The sequence below is a fragment of the Delphinapterus leucas genome, chromosome 12 (genome assembly GCF_059928025.1).
Source record: "Delphinapterus leucas isolate spDelLeu-1000000601 "Yukka" chromosome 12, BTC_Dleu_Yukka2, whole genome shotgun sequence".
NCBI lineage: Eukaryota > Metazoa > Chordata > Mammalia > Artiodactyla > Monodontidae > Delphinapterus > Delphinapterus leucas.
Genome location: NC_143140.1, coordinates 70,968,381 through 70,991,573, shown reverse-complemented (window position 1 = coordinate 70,991,573; position 23,193 = coordinate 70,968,381). Strand labels below are relative to the sequence as shown.

General features: G+C 41.2%; 1 long non-coding RNA gene across 5 annotated transcripts in view; it reads left to right on the top strand.

The window, feature by feature from the left end:
• The first annotated feature begins 5,711 nt into the window (after positions 1-5,711).
• Positions 5,712-23,193, top strand: part of LOC149747896 (uncharacterized) — a 91,903-nt gene continuing 74,421 nt past the window's right edge. For 4 of the 5 annotated variants that reach the window (XR_016395224.1, XR_016395222.1, XR_016395223.1 and 1 more), the window contains exons 1-2: positions 5,712-5,942; positions 21,420-21,621. This is a non-coding gene — a long non-coding RNA (uncharacterized LOC149747896). The remainder of the gene's footprint in view (positions 5,943-21,419; positions 21,622-23,193) is intronic. The other variant, XR_016395225.1, reaches the window with a different exon arrangement.

Sequence of the window (23,193 nt, the reverse complement as noted above, 5' to 3'; positions counted from 1 at the left end):
TCATTTGGATCAGCGTTACCTCTTTGTCCATCACATTTTCAGCCCCACTGGCTGCATGAGAATAGAGATGCGTGACTGGGATAATTGGGGCAAGGCTCTAATCCAAATTTTCTTAAATTCAACTACAGACTCACCCTCAGAAATGACAGTAACAGGGCTGCCTTGTAAATGGCCAGTTCAAAGCTGTTTTTTTTTTTGTTTGTTTGTTTGTTTTTTGCAGTACGCGGGCCTCTCACTGTTCTGGCCTCTCCCGTTGCGGAGCACAGGCTCTGGACGCGCAGGCTCAGCGGCCATGGCTCATGGGCCCAGCCGCTCCGTGGCATGTGGGATCTTCCTGGACTGGGGCACGAACCCACGTCCCCTGCATCGGCAGGCAGACTCTCAACCACTGCACCACCAGGGAAGCCCAAAGCTGTGGTTTTTAATGGCAGAGTTTTGATAATAAGAAACATGTCGAAACATTCTAGGGACTATAGCCCCATCAATTTTTTTCACAGAGTTAATCTTATAAAAATCATATTAATCCTTGAATAATGATGTTTTGTCACTTTCAAGGAAAACAATATCAGGTCCCAAAAGCTTTCTAAACAATTCTTCTTTGTGGATGATGTCCAAGTGTATTACTGTTAAATGAGCTCATCTGTATGTAGTTGTCAAAATAATATAATGGCTACCTTCTCTAATGATTCTGTTTTTTAATAAAAGGCATCCTTTACAAATGGATAATTCATATTAATGGCTTGTTTCTTTAAAAATTTTATTGGAGTAGAGTTGATTTATAGTTACTTTCAGGTGTGCAGCAAAGTAAATCAGTTATTATACATATTTAATGGCTGGTTAATGATTTGGATTCCTCAGGCAGCTTCTCTAATTATTATTTAAGCACTTAGGCACTGGTCAGTCTGGGACCGTATACAAATAATAATATTTAAAACTTCTAGCGGAGGCGGGGCAATGAATTCTTGCTTATAAGGTAACCAAGGGCTCAGTACATCAGCATCCAACATTATTCTTCCTGGATCATAGTCTACTCTGTACTTAGCAAAAGAATCTCTCATCCCTTGTGTGGTAACTGAGTCAATGAGAGGGTTTGCAAATCCATGGCATGCTGCTTGCCACTCCGCCAGCTGGCGTCCCCCACAGTCATTGCTAGTTGATCCTAGTGGTCTTTCCAACTGAGCCCAGATATGTCTTCAGAATCCTTCCCAAAAGATGCTCTGACATAGCCACCAACCAGCAGAGCTGGCTCACGAGATTCATTTTGTAATAGGTTTATCCTATTATGTTATGGGCTGAATTGTCTCCCTGAAAAATTCATATGTTGAAGTCCTAACCCCCAGTCCCTCAGAATGTAACTGTATTTGAAGAGGGGGTTTTTAATGAGGCAATTAAGCTAAAATGAGTTCATTGGGGAGGCCCTAATCCAATGATTGGTGTCCTTATAAGAGGGAATTTAGACACAGACATGTACAGAGGGAAGATGATGGGAAGCCACAGAGATAAGACAGACATCTACCAGCCAAGGAGAGAGACTTGGACACAGCTTTCCCTATGGCCTCAGAAGAGACCAACTATTGTCCACACCTTGATCTCAGACATCTGGCCTCCAGAACTGTGAGAAAATAAATTTCTGTTGTTTAAGCCACCTAGTCTGTGGTACTTTGTTATTGAAGCCCTAGCAAATGAATACACGTCTCATAAAAAAAGGACAAAATAGAAGTAAAATGGTGGAAGTGATTAAGAAACTTCTTGATTTCTATAATAATAGAAAGGAATCCTTTGCGATTTTTAAAAAATATTCACACTCAAGGTAACATTATCCCTCTAGGTTGAACTATAAGATATGGATACCCCACTGTTATCTGGCTTGTGGTAGTTAGTTCCAATACCATAAAGTCTCTGCAAAAAGGAACAAGGTTTTATGTACATTATAAAATTCTAGAACAGACCTGGAAGTCAGAAGTTGAATTTGTAACATGATGAGTCTAAAAATATGAAATGGCTCTGTGGTAAATGGAATAATGGTTCCCAAAGATGACCATGTCCTACTTGCCAGAACCTGTGACGATATACTATATGGCAAATGAGAATGAAGGTTGTACTTGGAATTTTGGTTGCTAATTGAGTGACCTTATAATGGGGGAGATTATTGTGGATTATCTGGGTGGGTCCAACGTAATCACAAAGGTCCTTAAAAGTGGAAAAGGGAGGCAGAAGAGGAAGTCAGAGTGGCACAATATGAAAAAACTGGACTCACCATTGCCAGCCTTGAAAATGGAGGGAGGGGGCCCACGAGCCCAGGTATACAGGCAGCCTCTAGAAGCTAGAAAAGACAAGGAAATGGATTCTCTCTCAGACCTTACAGATAGGAGTGTAGCCCTGCCAGCACCTTAATTTTAGCCCAGTGAGACCCATGTCAGACATCTAACCTACAAAACTGCAGGATAATACAGTTGCATTGCTTTTAAGCTACTAAGTTGGAGGTAATTTGTTATGGCAGCAATGGGAGGCTAATAAAAGCTCCAATAACTGATTAAATATACTTGCAATGCTAATTTTAGAAAGATGTTGCTGAAAACGATTTGCTCCTAGAATAGTGGCAGCTCTTGCTTGTTTTTTTTTTTTTTGCGGTACGCGAGCCTGTCACTGTTGTGGCCTCTCCCGTTGGGAGCGCAGGCTCCGGACGCGCAGGCTCCGGCCGCGCAGGCTCAGCGGCCATGGCTCACGGCCCAGCCGCTCCACGGCATGTGGGATCTTCCCGGACCGGGGCACGAACCCGTGTCTCCTGCATCGGCAGGCAAACTCTCAACCACTGCGCCACCAGGGAAGCCCTCGTTTTATTTTTGAAGTAGGGGCATCATGGACTATCTGCTCCTTATCTTTATCTATAACTTTGCCCTCTGACCTTTCCCCCAGTCCTCTACTTTTCATTCCTCCACATCAAGGTCACCAGCAGAAGCATCTGATTTCCTTACGTATTTTAACACATTACCTTTATCCAGTCACCCACACTTAAAGCTCTGAGGGTGACTTCACCTCCTGCCCCTCCTTCCCCACCCTCTATCTCATTAGATTTCACATTCTGTCTATCTGTCATCTTGTTTTTCTCACTTACTCCTTCCTTTAATCCTACTAGCCCAGTTCTGCACTCGACCCTTGATTCCTCTTGCCTTTCCAAGTTTTCTAACTGACTTCATGACCCTCAGTGCCTACACATACCAATCTTCCTCCCCCACTTTTGCCAGGATAACCTTCCCATGAAGATCTAAAAATCGGCTTCCCTCAAGGTTGTTTTTCAAGGCCATCTACAGGGAGGCCCCAGCCCCTCTCTGTAGTATCACCTGCACCACCACTCATTAATCCACCTAAGCCTAGCAGTAGTTAGGTCCCAGGTCAGGGGTTCTCAACTGTGATGCACAGGAGAGTCACATGAGTAGCTTTCAAAAAACACTGATTCCCTGGCCAGTTAATCAGAATCTCTAAGCCTGGGGTGTAGGAAATGGATACCTTTTTAATTTCCACAGGTGAGAATAATATCCAGCTCAGACTGAGCTGCCCTGGTCTAGCCAGGTGGTTCTCAAACGTGAGTGTGCATCAGAATCACGCTCACGTGCATCGGATAGAACACAGGGTGCCGAGTCCCATCCCAGGGTTTATGATTCAACAGGACTGGAGTGAGACCTGATCATGTTTTTTCTTTTTTTCTTTGAGATATAATGCACATATTATAATAGTCACCCTTTAAAAGTACACAATTCAGTGGTTTTTAGTATATTCACAAGGTTGTGCAACCTTTAACACTAATTCTAGAAAATTTTCATTACCCTAAAAGAAACCCATTAGCAGCCACTCATTATTCCCCCCTTCTCCCCAGTCTCTGGAAACCACCAACCTACCTTCTGTCTCTGTAAATTTGCCTATTCTGGACATTTCATATAAATGGAATCATATAATATGTGGTCCTTTGTGACTGGCTTCTTTCACTTAACACAGTGTTTTCAAGGTTCATCCATGTTGTAACATGGACCAGTATTTCAGTTCTTTTTATGGCCGAATAACATTTCACTGTATGGATATAGCACATTTTATTTATCCATTAGTCAACTGATAGAAATTTAGGTTGTTTCCACTTTTTGCCTATTATGAATAATGCTGCTATAAACATTCCTGTATACATTTTTGTGTTTTCAATGATCTTGGAATATAGATCTAGGTGAGGAATTGCCGGGTCATATGGTGACTCTATATTGAGACCTGAGAATCTGTCTTTCTAACAAGTTCCCAAGTGATGCTGAAGTTGATGGTCCAGGAACCACATTCCAAAAACCACTGCTCTATACAAACTGGGCTACCAAGTCTTTCCTCAGATACCCTGAATCTTTGACATCTGTATCTTGTTGGTCACTTGGTCTGATGTTCTTTCCTTCTTATCTTTACCTTGTGAAATCCTACTCATTATTTTAGGCCTATCCCGAGGCTGCATCCGCCATAAAGTCTATGAAACCATTATCTGTGTGGTGTTTTTCTTCCTCTGACTGATTGTAAACTCCTTATGGCCATTGAGTTCATTTGAGTCATCTTGATAGAAAGCCCTGAAGATAAGCCTAATGCTCATATGTTGCTGTTCAGTTGAACAGAATTCCTAGTCTTTTGACGTGGTTGTCTAAAGACAGGACACTAAAAGGTGTGACTTTACATTTTTCCCTTTCTCTAACACCTGATATCTGATAAATTTCAATAATTTAGTACTCCTGAAGGCCTTTGACAAGTTCCTCCCCAGCTGGTCTCATGATCAGGAACCAGAAGATTAAATTATAAAGATCCTTACAACTTAAAATTCATTTTTATGAAGGCTTCTTGGACATTAATATAATTGTAATCCTAGAAGCCAGGGTCTCTATGGAATGCTAGGAAATGACCAGGGAAGCAAAATTTGCCTATCGATAGATTACTTCAGATGTAGAATAGCACGTCTATTTGTACACCTTTTCATGTAACTTTCATTGGTATTCAGTGGAATATTGCATTTCCCAAGTTTTCAGCAATGCTGGGAAATAGCTAAGACACAAAACAAGCCCTCTATTAGCAAACTTATATTTAAGGGTTAATCATACTCCAGAAGGCTGTGATGGGGGCTCAATAAGAAAGTGAATATAAAGGAGCTGGCCCCGCTTCAGTTCCCAATATACGGATTTGCTATTAGTAGTAGCAGTAGTTCCCATCTCCTCAACTCTTAGTGCCAGCAGATTTTGCTTATAATTTACTATGAAAACAGAACCATGAATGAGAACTCTGTCTTGTCCTGTTCCACATCTACAAATGTATCTGCACCTGCCCCCAATCCTTTCAACTTTCTCTTCCAGAAGGTGAACTATGCCCTCCTATGCTCCCAGAGTCCCACCCCTTCTCCTTACTCAGGAACTAGACTCCATTTATCATCCATTCCTGTCCCTCCTAGCAGGGGAGCCAAGCTTGGCATTAAGCATTCCCTTCCCTTCCCCTATATAGAAGCTAAGGAGAATCCCACCCAAGTCTGAGTTCTTTTTAAGTATCTCATCTCAAAATTTCTCTAGTGTAACTAAGGGATTATAACACTGTGTCTTATTGAATCCAAGCAGAGAGGATTCTGGAAACTTATGAAAGAGTTAACAATGTATTTTATTCCCCTTTGTAAGTCTATCCTTTGAGAGTTAATGTTTGTTTTGGGAGACGTGTGAATAGGTGCCAAGAGACGTGGGGAACCCCAGAGGGGATCTGACTTGGAAGGCCCACACCCAATCCTGGCCACACCTGCTTTCCTTCTTCCTAAACCACATTTTTGAGCACAGCTTTCAGTTTCCTCCTATGCTATATAATCCCCACTTCATTTCTCCAGTCCTTTAGAAGAGAATGGCATATACACCGCTATAGTCAGATGTGGAACAGCTGGGAAGACCTAAGAGGTAGGGTATAAGTTGAAAGAGGGGGTGGTTCTCTTCTAGTCTTGAAGGAAGAGGAGCCTGGGCAGAAGAGGCTGCATCCAGCCTCATGCGGTCGTTCTCAATGGACTTGGGAGAATTGGGAGGCGCCCAGAACACAGAGGAGCAGATCTGTGTGGATACTCAGCTGGAACCCAAGAGAGTTAAACTTTCCCACCTTATGTTAAAAAGGGTAAAGACCAATGGGTGGGCTCCATAATGGGCTCCATTAATTCCTGACTCTACATCCCCTCGCATCTTCTTCTTGGGGTGTTCCTCTGCCTCTCTCTTCCCTGTTAGAGTCTAGCTAACCGAACGCATAATTCATGCTTACTGTTTGACCCTCAGCTCATTAGTCTCTTAGCGGCTTTCTCACTAAGCCCTCTCATCTAGGTCACCAGGAACTTCTATATTACGAACATAATGGGCACCTTTCAGTCCGTATCTTTCTCAACGTGTCTGTGGCATTTGCACTGTTGATTATGTCCTCCTGCTTGAAATGATCTACCACTCTTTAGCATCCGTGACATATTCATCTCCTGCTTCTCCTACTAATGGATCACTCATATGTGGCCCCCTTCCTGGAAACCTCATTCTCTGCCTCCCCTTAAGTATTGTCCAGAGTTCTGTTCTCAGCCTTCTTTTCATTGTAAAAGCCATAGATCCAACTCTATGCTTAAGTTGTGATCTCTTTCCACTGCTGCATATTAGATAGCCAGACCTGGATGTCCTTAAACTCAATGTTCATTATTCTAGAATTCCTTATTTTGGAGAACAGCACTGTCATTCTCTCAATGACGGAGGCAGAGACCTGAAACATAATTTAAAATATCTCTTCTGCCTTTTCCTTATACTTTCCTTCATCCATACCCTATATTCAATCATATCCATCTATGCTCTATACCTTTCAAATTTATGATCTATCACCACCATGAGGGCCATATACAGAATAAGCATTAAGGACAAGTATCGAATCACATATCTTCTTGTCCCTAGCGCATAGAATACTGGCACAATTTTAAAATATTGTGTCGAATATATGAAAGATTTAACAAGTGGATACACAATTCAATAAATAAGTAAATGGATCAATCGCAATTCAAATTTAGCCCTTCTGATTTTAAGAAATGGAGACTTCCATAACATAAGTCTAAGTATAAAGGAAGATGGGGCAGTAGGGTGGGTTTATTATTATAAGGAAACACATGGAACCTAGGGAGATGAACCAAAGTAAAAAAATAAGAAACACCAGATCAGCCAGCATCTGGTAAGGCAGCAACGTTTAAGAGCCTCAACAGCTGGAGTGTCTGAACCTTCACTCTGACTCTCTTCCACGCTATTTTCTGAGGGTTTAGCTCTGTTCCCCTCTCACTGCAGCTCACCTTTCCCCTCTACTCTGCATACCTTTCCCTACGTCATTGACTCTGCCAGCTCATAGTTTCTGCTGTCTCGTGACTGGTTGGCCATGACTTAACATGACTGCAGCCTTCCCTCCCGGCTTCCTCTATGTGTCCCATCAACTTTAGCTCCTGCTGCCAACTGCCTGCTACTCTCTGTCCTTCCCAATTCAAGTCCCCAAGGGAAGAGCCTGATTGGCTTAGTTTCAAAATGCCAGCCCACTGATGAACTGCCCTTGAGTAGGTGCCCAAGCTAGTCCACCATAGTCCAATTACTACCATCCATTGGTAGGTTAAGAGTCTCATGGTATGAACCGTGGCTGTCCTGGGTTGCATTTGGCAAAAGCCGTGGTCAGAGCAAAAACTCTAAGGCATCCACACAGACGTGTGATCACATTGTTCTTCCTGGGATATTAAAAAACTATAAGAATTCTTATCCCCAAAGAGAATGGAGGCTCATCCAGTATTGTGGAAAAACTGGAACTCCAGAAGATAGCAAAGTCCAAAATCACTGAGGAGTATTGAGAGTGCAGACGACAGGAAGAGGTTCTGGAGATTCAAGAAATCTTGAAGGGGACCATAGGAGGCGATTGGGAGGGAATCAAGGTCCAGAGAATTTCTAAGGATACTGTTTTCCACCTCTGGCTTGCTATGTACAAAGACTCAGAAACTGAATGAACTGTAAATACCAACAAACTGATTTTTCTGCTTCTAGTCTGGTTCCTCCAGCTGACATTTTTATGTTCTAGGTAATGTATTTCCCCCCGATTATAAAAATGTTTATTTAGAAAATTTGGAAAAATTATAAAAGAAGAAAATAAAAGTCTGTGATATTTTTACTACCTGGCAAGAACTGTAATTACTATTTTATTTCTTTTTCTAGTCTTTTTCTCCATGTTTTTTCCTGAAAAATTGAGATTTTCATGGCACATAGTTATATATTGTGCATTTTCCTTTAGTTATAATGTCACTAGTAACTAATACATTCCCTAAAAATATGGTTGCAAAGATACTGTCATAGGGTGGTATAATTTATTCTACCATGTCCTATTGGTGACGTTTAGATTTTTTCTGATTTTTCCCCGTTATAAATTAAGGAGTTGAATAAAAAATTCCTAGAAGTAATATCCTGCATTGAAGGGCAGTATTATCTTATAAAAACACAAATTTGATCATGTACCTTCTCAGCCTAATATTCTTCAAAAGTCAACCTTTGTCTTTAGGATAAGTTTTTAATTCCAGCAGTTACCATGAGAGATGCCGCATGGTCTGGCATTTTCTTGCCTCTCCAGCTTCACCTCCTCCAAGTCCTCAGATGTGCCCTTGCCGTCCTGTCATCCTCTGCTACTTGTGGTTTGCCGAAATGTGCCACAGGCTCTTGTGTGCCTGCAGGTATCAGCTCACACGGCTCTGCTTAGGACCCCTTTCTCCTCATTCTTCCTGTGTTAATAAGCTGTCCCATCCTCTAAGACTGAGCTCCATTGTTACGGATTCTAGGAAGCATCCCCATCTTCCAGAGCGGGTGTGAACCTGTACAAATTTGCAGTTCAGACTGCAGTCAGCTGCTAGTCAGAGAAAACCTGACTTACGAGCATGTATACAGATAAAGGAAGCTTCTGTTATTTGTTTAACAGTAGAGGTTAGAGCTAGTCTATCTATGATTCTCTTGGCTTTTACTTCATGGTTACAAAATGATTGTAGCAGCTTCTGGCAGCTGCCTTGGGCTCCAGATAGAAATAAGACAGGCTGTACCAGTCATATACATACACACACACATATATATATACATATATAAAATTTTTTTTTTTTAACAGAAAAAGCAAAAGCCTTTTTGGAAGCTCCCAGTTGATTTTGGCTTATATCTCTCACGGGTAGAACTGTCTCATTACCACTCATAGCTTCAGGGAGGCCGGGGAAAAGAGTGTCTAGTTTTCTGGTCACTATACTGGTGCGGCAAGGGGTTTGGGAAAGCTTGCTGGATTAGCCCATAATCAGCGTCTGCACCCATCCCCCTTCTCTGCGCTCCTCCTTGATGCCGCTGTCTGACTCCTTTCCCTCCCCCTCCAGACTCTAAGCCTCTTGAAGTTAAGCGTGTTTTTCAACCTTGTTTCTTGAGGACCAAGCATGTGCCTTGAACACATTACTTAGTACATGTTTTTGAATAAATGAACTACTTTTAGAGACAATGCCCACCCCCGACACCCGCCAGGGAGGAACTTGGAATGGGAGAGCAGAAGGGAAAGCTTCCCCAAAACACACTATCCAAAAATGGCAACATCATTCTAAAAGGAATGTACTGACCTGACAGTCGTAGAGCAGACGATGGAACTGCGAGGGCAGGAGTGCCTGAGAGGTAGCTACCTGGATGGGGGTCGCTGGTGCTCAAACATGGCCGCACATCACAATCACCTGAGGTTGATTTGCAACGTCCCTCCTGCCCAGGCTTCACCCCTGACCACTGAAAAACAGAATCTCCAGTGAGGCCCTGTCACCTCACTGGAGCGCTGGGGCTGGCTCATCCTGCCTGTGCTTCTCTCTCCCCAGCTCTGTTCAGGGACATCAGCTCGGTGGCTTAAAATCGGCCACCATGTGGTATTTCTACCATAGCAATTGGCAAATACTACAAATCACAGATCTGCCCTCCTCGTCCTCCCCTTAAGAGCTGGTTCACCAGCACCACGTTGGCATTTAAAAAAAAACTTCCCAGGTGTTTCCAATGCGCAGCCACGCTTAAGACCGACCGGTCAAAAGCAAGCTCTTCCTGTGGCCTGTAGCTTCCTACCAAATGGTATCTTGGGGCCCTCCTTTGGCCCTAGTCTTTCCTTTGGTTAGACTCCTCACATGGTGCAGCTTGGCTTGCCTCCGGGGGGACCCGAGTGAAGTACAGAAGAGAGAGGAGAATCGTGGTTTCAGTTTTAGTTGTTACTGAGTTTCTTTGCATACTGCTTGCTTTCTTTTAAATCTAGCCAAATCTCTTTCAGGCTACCTCTAGGGCTGGGTCCACAGAGGCATGCTGATTCCTTAAAGGAGGTGGGGAACCTCTGAATAATGTTGTGCTATCAGGAACTTTAATTACCGCCTCCCGAGGTTGTTAAGTCCTCTTTTGGAGGCATAATTGCTGTGTGATTTGCTAGATCTGACTACCCTGGCTGAATCTCATCTGAGTAGAGTGAGCCCCACCCAATCCTAGGGTAGTCTCACTATAGCTGCCACTCATCACAATGACTTCTTAAAAATTTTTTTATTTTTTAACATCTTTATTGGACTTTAATTGCTTTACAATGGTGTGTTAGTTTCTGCTTTATAACAAAGTGAATCAGCCATACAGCAGGATACATATATCCCCTTATCTCCTCCCTCTTGCCTCTCCCTACCACCCTCCCTATCCCACACACTGACTTTTAAAATTTTATATATGTATATATATAGTATGTATGGTATGTACGTACCTCAGATATAGATAGGACACTAGACATAGGGAGAGGTTTGTAGCTTTCCTGATATTATGCAGTAAGTAAATGGCTGAACTGGATTTAAACCCCAGTGGTCCATCTCCAGGATCTGTGCTTCTACGCACACTACCATCCTATCCCAGTAGAAGTATTAACGTAACACAGACTGACTTTCCTGCATCATAAAGACACACCACAAAATACTCAATCCATTCCTCTCCCATAGGACCCCTTAGTCATCTTTTGCAGCGTTAACTCGAATGAAACTACCGCCACTCTGTGATGTACACGTCTGGCTGGAAAGACACTGATTCAGCAAACTTGCAAGGTGTCATGGGTACCTGGAGATCCCAGTGACAGAGAGGACCCTTGCACAGCTGGGAGCCACTTGCTTCAAAAAGTGGTGCAGGGGCTGTAGAGAAACTCAGAGCTAGTAGGCATCATTGGTCTTGGCCCAAGGAAGCATAAAGATGCTGGAGGGCTGCTCTCAACCACGACCGAGGTGGGAGTCCTATCAGGATTTCTTCCTGGGACCGGGGCAGCTGAACAGTCCTGCTAAGCGTACACACCTTGGGGCTCTCTGGGGAGATGGGCTGCGAGGAAGACTTTCAAATGCTCTAACTTGATTTCTCTCAAAACGTTATTGCTCAAATGCCACCCTGAATAACTTAAGAAGAAATTCCTCTTAATATGTTTTTCTTATCTGAAAACTTTCTTGTGATTAGGGAGAATGGAAAATTATAAATTTAAGAATTAAAATATACTGTTCAGGAAAAAAAATTAAGTAGAGACTTCTAAAGAATGTTTTCTGTGACAATAAATGGAATAGATCTAGACACTGACTAAATTATAGAAGTGAGGGAAATTTCTAGTATGAGGTCTTAACTCTAATGAATGGTTTCTAGTGCCTTATAAATGTCATCATATCCCTCTCATCTGCACCCAGAAAGAGGTCCGAGAACCATCCGAATAAGTCAGCCTGCTGCAGGAAGGGCAAACATGGCCTTTCTATTCTGTTCACCTGCCATCAAAAGACCAGTAATTTATGATTGTATTTCTCTATTGTTTCTGGGCTTTCGTTCCTATTTTCTTTTCTCCAAACTTTCTGTTCTCCATACACAATGTAAACATCGTTAGAGCTATTATCTCTTGGTGTATTTTAGCATGTCATTTTATAGTGTGATGGTCTTCGTTGAATCTAAGAGTATATCTTACATTGGTTAAATATCATGGGCCTAATTTCTCTATAGTCAGTTATATAGGGGAGAAAAAAAATCTACCCATGTTAGGTTCTCCAGCTGGGGCCTTGCAAATCAGACAACAAAAGACAGATTAACGAGGGAAAAACAAATCCACGAATCCGAGTTTATGAACCTGTGCAGTGTGCATCCACATGGGGCACTCAGAGATGAGTAATTCAAAGGGGTGTTTAGAACCTGGGGCTTATATAGCATCTAAACAAAAGAAGAATAAATTTGTAGAGAAGGTTCAAGACAAAGGAAAAGGACTTTGAGCTTCTAGAGCAGCAAATTTTGGGAAGGTAAGCATATGGGGGAACTAATGGAAGGTAAGTGTTAAAGTTTGTTACGTAGGTCCTGAGGTATTGTGTCTGAGCTGATAAGGGTCTAGGGTTGTCTCTGGTGATTAACTTGTCCTTCCTGGTAAAGAGGGGCTGGGGGCAATCGGGGACACAGACTTATGTCCTGCTTTTAGGCAAATGGGGGAGGGCAGAGAGCTTCCCTGTACCTACTTCTTCTTAATTGCCTTTAGCTCAAAATAATCAATATGCTAAAGTGGCATATTCTCCTACCCTTAAATGGATAAATCATTCATTTCTTCTTGCTCTAATCTGCTGGCTAGAGTAGCTGAAATAGAATCGTGAGAAGAAAATAGTACAAATAAAATAAAGATTACTATTTTATTTCTTTTTTTGGTTACCTAAACGTCTCCTTCCCCAGCAGTGATGTGTCTGAATCCTTTCATCCCTTGATCCACTGTAGGTCTAGGCAGAACCTAGAAGCTTTGTTTCTGAGACCACTTTTCTCCTTTCTCACCTCCCAACCTTAAACATCCATGTAAAATATAAATTATATTTGAACAAAATTTCTTTTCATATGGGTGTTTCACCATTAATACTTTTTTTTTTTTTTTTACCAACCCTTGCCCTCTTCCCTACTCTCTGTCAGCAGCAGGTGTCAAAATCTGTTTACTCCCCGTCTTTCTGAAGATGTTCAAAGTAGCCATTTATCATGGATGTAGCTTTGTTGTTCAATGGGCTCGTGAAGAGAAAGTCAGCCTAGACAAGATTATAAATCTGGGACTTTCCTCGTGGCGTAGTGGTTAAGAATCCACCTGTCAATGCAGGGCACATGGGTTTGATCCCTGGTCCAGGAAGATTCCACATGCTGTGGAGCAACTAAGCCCGTGTGCCACAATTACTTAGCCTGTGCTCTAAAGCCCGTGAGCCACAACTACTGAGTCCGCGTGCCACAACTACTGAAGCCTGTGCACCTAGAACCTGTGCACCTCAATGAAGAGTAGCCCCCACTCGCCACAGCTAGAGAAAACCTGCATGCAGCAATGAAGACCCAACGCAGCCAAAAAAAAAAAAAAGATTATAAATCTGGGAAGTCTTGATTTTAAACTTTTTTTGACTCTACTTTCTTTTCTTTAAAGATTTACCTTTCAAAAGCCTTTCTATTTTCCTAAACCATTTTCCACGTCAACACAAAATGGCATCGTAAAATCATCTATACTACAGTTTAAGCTTTATTCACATCACTTGGTGAGTGAGAACATGATTATGTATTGGTAGGAACGTGATCAAATGAGAAGAGAAATTCTAAAGATGACATTTGTGTAAAGGCAATATTAATTATGGCAATTATGTGGCCTGTTGGAAGTTATGCCTAGTTACCATGCAGGACATTATTGACGGTACATTGTGAAATGATTGCTAATTTTGCTGTGGATTTTATTTGATTAGATTAGTGTACTGTAAATGCCTGTTCAGCCTTCAGGGTTTATTGCTGAAGAAGCAAACCCACAATTTAAAGAGGCCCAAGTAGGGGCATTTTCCCCAGTGGGAATGAAGGGGGGAGGGGAGGAGCATTCTGTAAAGGTCACAGATTTCCTGCCTTAAATCCTTGCTACTCAAAATGTGGTCCTTAGACCAGCAGCATCAGTATCAGTTGGGAACTCATTTGAAATGCAAAGTAGACCAACTGAACAAAAATCTGTATTTTGAACAAGATTCCCAGGTGAGTCAATTTGCTATAAAATTTGAGCAGTGCCCCTGTAAATCACTCCTTCCTGTGTCAAGGGGAGTTGACAGAGGAATGGAGAGTACAAGGAAAAACGGGGCTCTAGCTAGTATATTCACAGGTCAGAGGTGAGCCTGTGGCTTATTTAAAATGAAGATTCCAGCCCCACTCCCAGAACTTCCCTCTCTATAGGTCTAGGGCAGGGTCAGTCTTCTACCTCTATAACAGGTACCCTGAAAATGGCTGGACACCTTCCAGTTGGAGATCCACTGTCTGTACCTACTGAGAAAAGGGCAAGGTTGAGAACAAGGCTGCAGTGGGAGCTGGGGTGTGTGTCAAAAAAACAGCACAAGTGTCTAGAGAAGGAAGAAAACTGCAGTTTCTCATGTTCTCTGGGAACTTCTGTATTTACACTTGAATTCTAAGGATCAATTGAAAAAATCTTTCAGGTGAAGAATGTACTTTTTTGGTGACTAATCAGGCTTTCAGTGGCCCTGAGCCTTAAATAAAAACCATATTTTCTAGAGCAGGGGTCCCCAACCCCCGGGGTCTAATGCCTGATGATCTGTGGGGGGGCTGATGTGGTAATAATAGAAATAAAGTGCACAATAAATGTAAAGCGCTTGAATCATCCCAAAGCCATCCCCCCGCTCCACCCCCACCCCATCCTGGGTCCGTGGAAAAACTGTCCTCCGTGAAACCGGTCCCTGGTGTCAAAAAGGTTGGGGACGGCTCTTCTAGAGGAAATACCCACGATGTACACAATGATCTCACCCATCGCTACAAAGTAAGAAATGAAATCTGCTCCACCAATGGGTGTCGGTCTTTCCCCATCATTTTCAAGACTGTTTATTGTTTTTTTGGTTTGTGGCAATCGTTGCTTGGGGAGGAGCAAGGCGATTTGTGGGAGATATGTCTTTTGAAAAATCCTGTGAGGCTGTCTTTGTTTTGAGCAGGACTTAGTAACAGGATATGTTTTCAAAAGCAAGACTATGGATCTCTATATTTATATGTATATATTTTTATGTAGCAGTAATAAAAGACTGTAATATTAAAATATCAAATTACACAAAGGTTCGTTAGAGAATATATTCTCTAGATCCTTTTATATGATTCTACCTGAATTTGACTCCATTATTCAGGCATTTGCTGAAACTAGTGCAAATAAGAGTACTGTTGTTATATTTGAAGACAAAATGACTCTGAACAGCCTCTTCATTCCTCTCATTACGATGCATTTCTCTCCAGGAGCAATCGATGCCTTCCCAAGGGTCCCACCCGATGGAATTTCATGTATAAGGCATTCCATTACTGTGTTCCCACCCCACCCCAAATTTCTGGGCTAATTTTCTTTCATTTTTGAACCTGTGTGACCATGGTCACCAGTGCTTCTTAGGGTCCCATCCCAGAGGATATTTAGCATTTCAAGGCAACTGGATCCATATTTGCTGAACACAGCGTAAATCTGAAGTTGCTAGAGAAAGAAAAACTTAGCTAATGTGGGTCTGATTCATAGGTTTTTATTTGATTAACTTCACGCCCTAGCTGGCCAGTAGCCAATAATCCTCCAGGGATTTCATGAGTTAAGAGAACATGCTCAACATACAGGAATATGTCATAGATTTTTCTAAATGCACTTGGTCAGATACAATATGTTTAAATACAGTTCCACATACAGTGTAATTTATATGTTTGCATAATTTGTTAAACAGTGAAAATTTTATGATACACTCCAATATATAGTAAAAATTATTCTTTAAGTAGTAGGCCTGAATTCTTCCAAAGTCTCATTAATTATATGACCTTTGAGAAAATATGAACCACATGAGCGTAGAGAGTGTGTAACTTTGGGGTAAATGTAATAGAATGTAATGTAATAGACAGAGCCACATTTGGTAACATAAGAATTCAGAAATACAAAAATTAGATTAGTATATATATAACAATTCATAAGGGAAGGTGCTTGGCAACTTGTTTAAGAACTTAACTCCCTAGTTCAAACTACCACTGAAGACTTTCTCTAGCTGTTCATCATTCATCCTTTCATTCATTCATATACTAAATATTGAGGATCTGCTCATCACTAGGCACTGTCGAGGTATAACATGTGCGATGTACATCTACATGTTTCTGGATTTTTCCTAGCAATTAGAAAGTGGGCTCCTAGAAGTGCGGAAGAGACATTATTGCTATACAATGGCATTGTAAAATGAAATACAAGGACCACCAAGATGTCAAGGGCATTTTTAATTAGACAATTCCACCTACACATTTCAAATTCATTAAGGAACCTCTCCTCTGTATTTCACTGTGCTAAAGTCTCAATAATCACTAAGCCCCTGGCTTTTCAGTTTTAAACTGTGCTACTTCTCTGCATCATTTAAAGTTAATCAGGGGGCTTCCCTGGTGGCACAGTGGTTGAGAATCTGCCTGCAAATGCAGGGGACATGGGTTCGAGCCCTAGTCCAGGAAGATCCCACATGACGCGGAGCAACTAAGCCCATGTGCCACAACTACTGAGCCTGCACTCTAGTGCCTGCGAGCCGCAACTACTGAAGCCCACAAGCCTAGAGCCCGTGCTCCGCAACAAGAGAAGCCACCGCAATGAGAAACCCGCGCACTGCAACGATGAGTAGCCCCCGCTCACCGCAACTAGAGAAAGCCCACGCGCAGCAACGAAGACCCAACGCAGCAAATAAATAAATAAATAAAATTAAATAAATAAATAAAAAATTAATCAGGGGTTTCCTGGGCACTTAGTATATTTAGCTAGGAGCTGGGGAAACATACAAAGAGGAATGGAACCTGCCCTCAAGGAGTCTGTATTTTAGCTTGGACTGTAAGACATATGTATGTGAATAGCCAGTACTGAAAGAAGTTATTGTCAGGAAAACATCACAATTCACAATTCCTTACTCTTAAAATTCCATTAAAGAGCCAAAGTACTGAATATATAAAATGAAAATTTTAAAGATGATAAAAATAATACAGAGATGAATAAACCACAATTTACATCTCTATGTAGGTTACTGCACTTTACACACAGCCCTTTTGTCAGGAAAGCCCAATTTTTTTCTCCCCAGTGTTTTATTATAAAAAATTTCAAACATACAGAAAAGTTTAAAATTGTACAGTGAACACCCATATGCCTATCACCTAGATTCTACAATTAGTATTTTGCTATATATGTGTTATCCCGTACCATTTTGATTCAACTTGCTGCCCACGTTGGTAGACATCTTCTGTACTCTGGCGCCACCTGGAGACAGGCTGGCGCCACGCAGAGGACACAAAACGAGTATAACTGGAGAAACCACTACAGGTGAGTCTGTAACTGGAGCAACAACTCCAGATGCACTCTGTTTGAAACCTAGGCAATTCTTTTTTTTTTTTAATTTTTAAATTTTATTTTATTTATTTATACAGCAGGTTGTTATTAGTCATCAATTTTATACACATCAGTGTATACATGTCAATCCCAATCGCCCAATTCATCGACCCACACCCACACCCCCCTCCACTTTCCTCTCTTGGTGTCCATACGTCTGTTCTCTACATTTGTGCCTCAATTTCTGCCCTTCAAACCGATTCATCTGTACCATTTTTCTAGGTTCCACATATATGCATTGATATACGATATTTGTTTTTCTCTTTCTGACTTACTTCACTCTGTATGACAGTCTCTAGATCCATCCATGTCTCAACAAATGACCCAACTTCGTTCCTTTTTATGGCTAGTAATATTCCATTGTATATATGTACCACATCTTCTTTATCCATTCATCAGTAGATGGGCATTTAGGTTGCTTCCATGACCTGGCTATTGTAAATAGTGCTGCAATGAACACTGGGGTGCATGTGTCTTTTTGAATAATGGTTTTCTCTGGGTATATGTCCAGTAGTGGGATTGCTGGATCATATGGTAATTCTATTTTTAGTTTTTTAAGGAACCTCCATACTGTTCTCCATAGTGGCTGTATCAATTTACATTCCCACCAACAGTGCAAGAGGGTTCGCTTTTCTCCACACCCTCTCCAGCATTTGTTGTTTGTAGATTTTCTGATGATGCCCATTCTAACAGGTGTGAGGTGATACCTCATTGTAGTTTTGATTTGCATTTCTCTAATAATTAGTGGTGTTCAGCAGCTTTTCATGTGCTTCTTGGCCATCTGTGTGTCTTCTTTGGAGAAATGTCTATTTAGGTCTTCTGCCCATTTTTGGATTGGGGTGTATGTTTTTTTAATATTGAGCTGCATGAGCTGTTTATATATTTTGGAGATTAATCCTTTGTCCGTTGATTCGTTTGCAAATATTTTCTCCCATTCTGAGGGCTGTCTTTTTGTCTTGTTTGTGGTTTCCTTTGCTGTGCAAAAGCTTTTAAGTTTCATTAGGTCCCATTTGTTTAATTTTGTTTTTATTTCCATTACTCTAGGAGGTGGCTCAAAAAAGATCTTGCTGTGATTTATGTCAAAGAGTGTTCTTCCTATGTTTTCCTCTAAGAGTTTTATAGTGTCTGGTCTTACATTTAGGTCTCTAATCCATTTTGAGTTTATTTTTTGTGTATGGTGTTAGGGAGTGTTCATATTTCATTCTTTTACATGTAGCTGTCCAGTTTTCCCAGCACCACTTATTGAAGAGACTGTCTTTTCTCCATTGTATATCCTTGCCTCCTTTGTCATAGATTAGTTAACCACAGGTGCGTGGGTTTATCTCTGGGCTTTCTATCCTGTTCCATTGATCTATGTTTCTGTTGTTGTGCCAGTACCATATTGTCTTGATTACTGTAGCTTTGTAGTATAGTCTGAAGTCAGGGAGTCTGATTCCTCCAGCTCCGTTTTTTTCCCCTCAAGGTTGCTTTGGCTATTCGGGGTCTTTTGTGTCTCCATACAAATTTTAAGATTTTTTGATCTAGCTCTGTAAAAAATGCCATTGGTAATTTGATAGGGATTGCATTGAATCTGTAGATTGCTTTGGGTAGTATAGTCATTTTCACAATATTGACTCTTCCAATCCAAGAACATGGTACATCTCTCCATCTGTTGGTATCATCTTTAATTTCTTTCATCAGTGTCTTATAGTTTTCTGCATACAGGTCTTTTGTCTCCCTAGGTAGGTTTATTCCTGGGTATTTTATTCTTTTTGTTGCAATGGTACACGGGAGTGTTTCCTTAATTTCTCTTTCAGATTTTGCATCATTACTGTATAGGAATGCAAGAGATTCCTGTGCATTAATTTTGTATCCTGCAACTTTACCAAATTCATTGATTAGCTCTAGGAGTTTTCTGGTGGCATCTTTAGGATTCTCTATGTATAGTATCATGTCATCCGCAAACAGTGACAGTTTTTACTTCTTCTTTTCCAATTTGTATTCCTTTTATTTCTTTTTCTTCTCTGATTGCTGTGGCTAGGACTTCCAAAACTATGTTGAATAATAGTGGTGAGAGTGGACATCCTTGTCTTGTTCCTGATCTTAGAGGAAATGTTTTCATTTTTTCACCATTGAGAATGATGTTTGCTGTGGGTTTGTCATATATGGCCTTTATCCTGTTGAGGTAGGTTCCCTCTATGCCCACTTTCTGGAGAGCTTTTATCATAAATAGGTGTTGAATTTTGTCAAAAGCTCTTTCTGCATCTATTGAGATGATCATATGGTTTTTATTCTTCAGTGTTAATATGGTTTATCACATTGATTGATTTGCGTATATTGAAGAATCCTTGCATTCCTGGGATAAATTCCACTTGATCATGGTGTATGATCCTTTTAATGTGTTGTTGGATTCTCTTTGCTAGTATTTTGTCGAGGATTTTTACACCTATATTCATGAGTAATATTGGTCTGTAATTTTCTTTTTTTGTAGTATCTTTGTCTGGTTTTGGTATCAGGGTGATGGTGGCCTCATAGAATGAGTTTGGGAGTGCTCCTCCCTCTGCAATTTTTTGGAAGAGTTTGAGAAGGATGGGTGTTAGCTCTTCTCTAAATGTTTGATAGAATTCACCTGTGAAGCCATCTCGTCCTGGACTTTTGTTTGTTGGAAGATTTTTAATCACAGTTTCAATTTCACTACTTGTGATTGCTCTGGTCATATTTTCTATTTCTTCCTGGTTCAGTCTTGGAAGGTTATACCTTTCTAAGAATTTGTCCATTTCTTCCAGGTTTTCCATTTTATTGGCATAGAGTTGCTTGTAGTAGTCTCTTAGGATGCTTCGCATTTCTGTGGTGTCTGTTGTAACTTCTCCATTTTCATTTCTAATTTTATTGATTTGAGTCCTCTCCTGTTTCTTGATGAGTCTGGCTAATGGTTTATCAATTTTGTTTATCTTCTCAAAGAAGCAGCTTTTAGTTTTATTGATGTTTGCTATTGTTTTCATTGTTTCTATTTCATTTATTTCTGCTCTGATCTTTATAATTTCTTTCCTTCTGCTAACATTGGGTTTTGTTTGTTTTTCTTTCTCTAGTGCTTTTAGGTGTAGTGTTAGATTGTTTATTTGAGATTGTTCTTGTTTCTTCAGGTAGGCTTGTATAGCTATAAACTTCCCTCTTAGAACTGCTTTTGCTGCATCCCATAGGTTTTGGATTGTCATGTTTTCATTGCCATTTGTCTCTAGGTATTTTTCGATTTCCTCTTTGATTTCTTCAGTGATCTCTTGGTTATTTAGTAATGTATTGTTTAGCCTCCATGTGTTTGTGTTTTTAACGTTTTTTTCCCTGTAATTCATTTCAAATCTCATAGTGCTGTGGTGAGAAAAGATGCTTGATATGATTTCAATTTTCCTAATTTACTGAGGCTTGATTTGTGACCCAAGATGTGATCTATCCTGGAGAATGTTCCATGCACACTTGAGAAGAAAGTGTAATCTGCTGGTTTTGGATGGAATGTCCTATAAATATCAATTGAATCTATCTGGTCTATTGTGTCACTTAAAGCTTCTGTTTCCTTATTTATTTTCATTTTGGATGATCTGTCCAATGGTGTAAGTGAGGTGTTAAAGTCCCCCACGACTATTGTGTTACTGTAGATTTCCTCTTTTATAGCTGTTAGCAGTTGCCTTATGTATTGAGGTGCTCCTACGTTGGGTGCACATATATTTATAATTGTTATATCTTCTTCTTGGATTGATCCCTTGATCATTATGTAGTGTCCTTCCTTGTCTCTTGTAACATTCTTTATTTTAAAGTCTATTTTATCTGATATGAGTATTGTTATTCCAGCTTTCGTTTGATTTCCATTTGCATGTAATATCCTTTTCCATCCTCTCACTTTCAGTCTGTATGTGTCCCTAGGTCTGAAGTGGGTCTCTTGTAGACAGCATATATTATATGTTTTTTTTTTTTTTTTTTTTTTTTTGCAGTATGCTGGCCTCTCACTGTTGTGGCGTTTCCCGTTGTGGAGCACAGGCCCCGGACGCGGAGGCCCAGTGGCCATGGCCCACGGGCCCAGCTGCTCCGTGGCATGTGGGATCCTCCCGGACTGGGGCATGAACCCATGTCCCCTGCATTGGCAGGCAGACTCTCAACCACTGCACCACCAGCGAAGCCCTGGGTCTTGTTTTTGTATCCATTCAGCAAGCCTGAGTCTTTTGGTTGGAGCATTTAATCCATTTACGTTTACAGTAATTATCCATATGTGTGTTCCTATTACCATTTTCTTAATTGTTTTGGGTTTGCTTTTGTAGATCCTTTTCTTCTCTTGTGTTTTGCGCTTAGAGAAGTTCCTTTAGCATTTGTTGTAGAGCTGCTTTGGTGGTGCTGAATTCTCTTAGCTTTTGCTTGTCTGTAAAGCTTTGGATTTCTCCATTGAATCTGCATGAGATCCTTGCCGGGTTGAGTAATCTTGGTTGTAGGTTCTTCCTGTTCATCACTTTAAGTATATCATGCCACTCCCTTCTGGCTTGCAGAGTTTCTGCAGAGAAATCAGCTATTAACATTATGGGAGTTCCCTTGTATGTTGTCATTTTTCCCTTGCTGCTTTCAATAATTTTTCTTTGTCTTTAATTAGTGCCAATTTGATTACTGTGTGTCTTGGCATGCTTCTCCTTGGGTTTATCCTGTATGGGACTCACTGTACTTCCTGGACTTGGGTGGCTATTTCCTTTCCCATATTAGAGAAGTTTTCGACTATAATCTCTGCAAATATTTTCTCTGGCCCTTTCTCTCTCTCTTTTCCTTCTGGGACCCCTATAATGCAAATGTTGTTGCGTTTAATGTTGTCCCAGAGGTCTCTTAGGCTGTCTTCATTTCTTTTCATTTTTTTTTCTTTATTCTGTTCCGCAGCAGTGAATTCCACCATTCTGTCTTCCAGGTCACTTATCTGTTCTTCTGCCTCAGTTATTCTGCTATTGATTCCTTCTAGTGTATTTTTCATTTCAGTTATTGTACTTTTCATCTCTGTTTGTTTGTTCTTTAATTCTCCTAGGTGTTTGTTAAACATTTCTTGCATCTTCTCGATCTTTGCCTCCATTCTTTTTCTGAGGTCCTGGATCATCTTTGCTATCATTATTCTGAATTCTTTTTCTGGAAGGTTGCCTATCTCCGCTTCATTTAATTGTTTTTCTTGGGTTTTATCTTGTTCCTTCATCTGGTACACAGCCCTTTGTCTTTTCATCTTGTCTATCTTTCTGTGAATGTGGTTTTTGTTCCACAGGCTGCAGGATTGTAGTTCTTCTTGCTTCTGCTGTCTGCCCTCTGGTGGATGAGGCTATCTAAGAGGCTTGTGCAAGTTTCCTGATGGGAGGGACTGGTGGTGGGTAGAGCTGACTGTTGCTCTGGTAGGCAGAGCTCAGTAAAACTTTAATCCGATTGACTGCTGATGGGTGGGGCTGGGTTCCCTCCCTGTTGGTTGTTTGGCCAGGCTCTTTGGTGGGGCTAATGGCGGACTCTGGGAGGGCTCACGCCAAGGAGTACTTCTCAGAACTTCTGCTGCCAGTGTCCTTGTCCTCACAGTGAGACAGAGCCACCCCCCACCCCTGCAGGAGACCCTCCAACACATGCAGGTAGGTCTGGTTCTGTCTCCTATGGGGTCACTGCTCCTTCCCCTGGGTCCCGATGCACACACTACTTTGTGTGTGCCCTCCAAGAGTGGAGTCTCTGTTTCCCCCAGTCCTGTCGAAGTTCTGCCGTCAAATC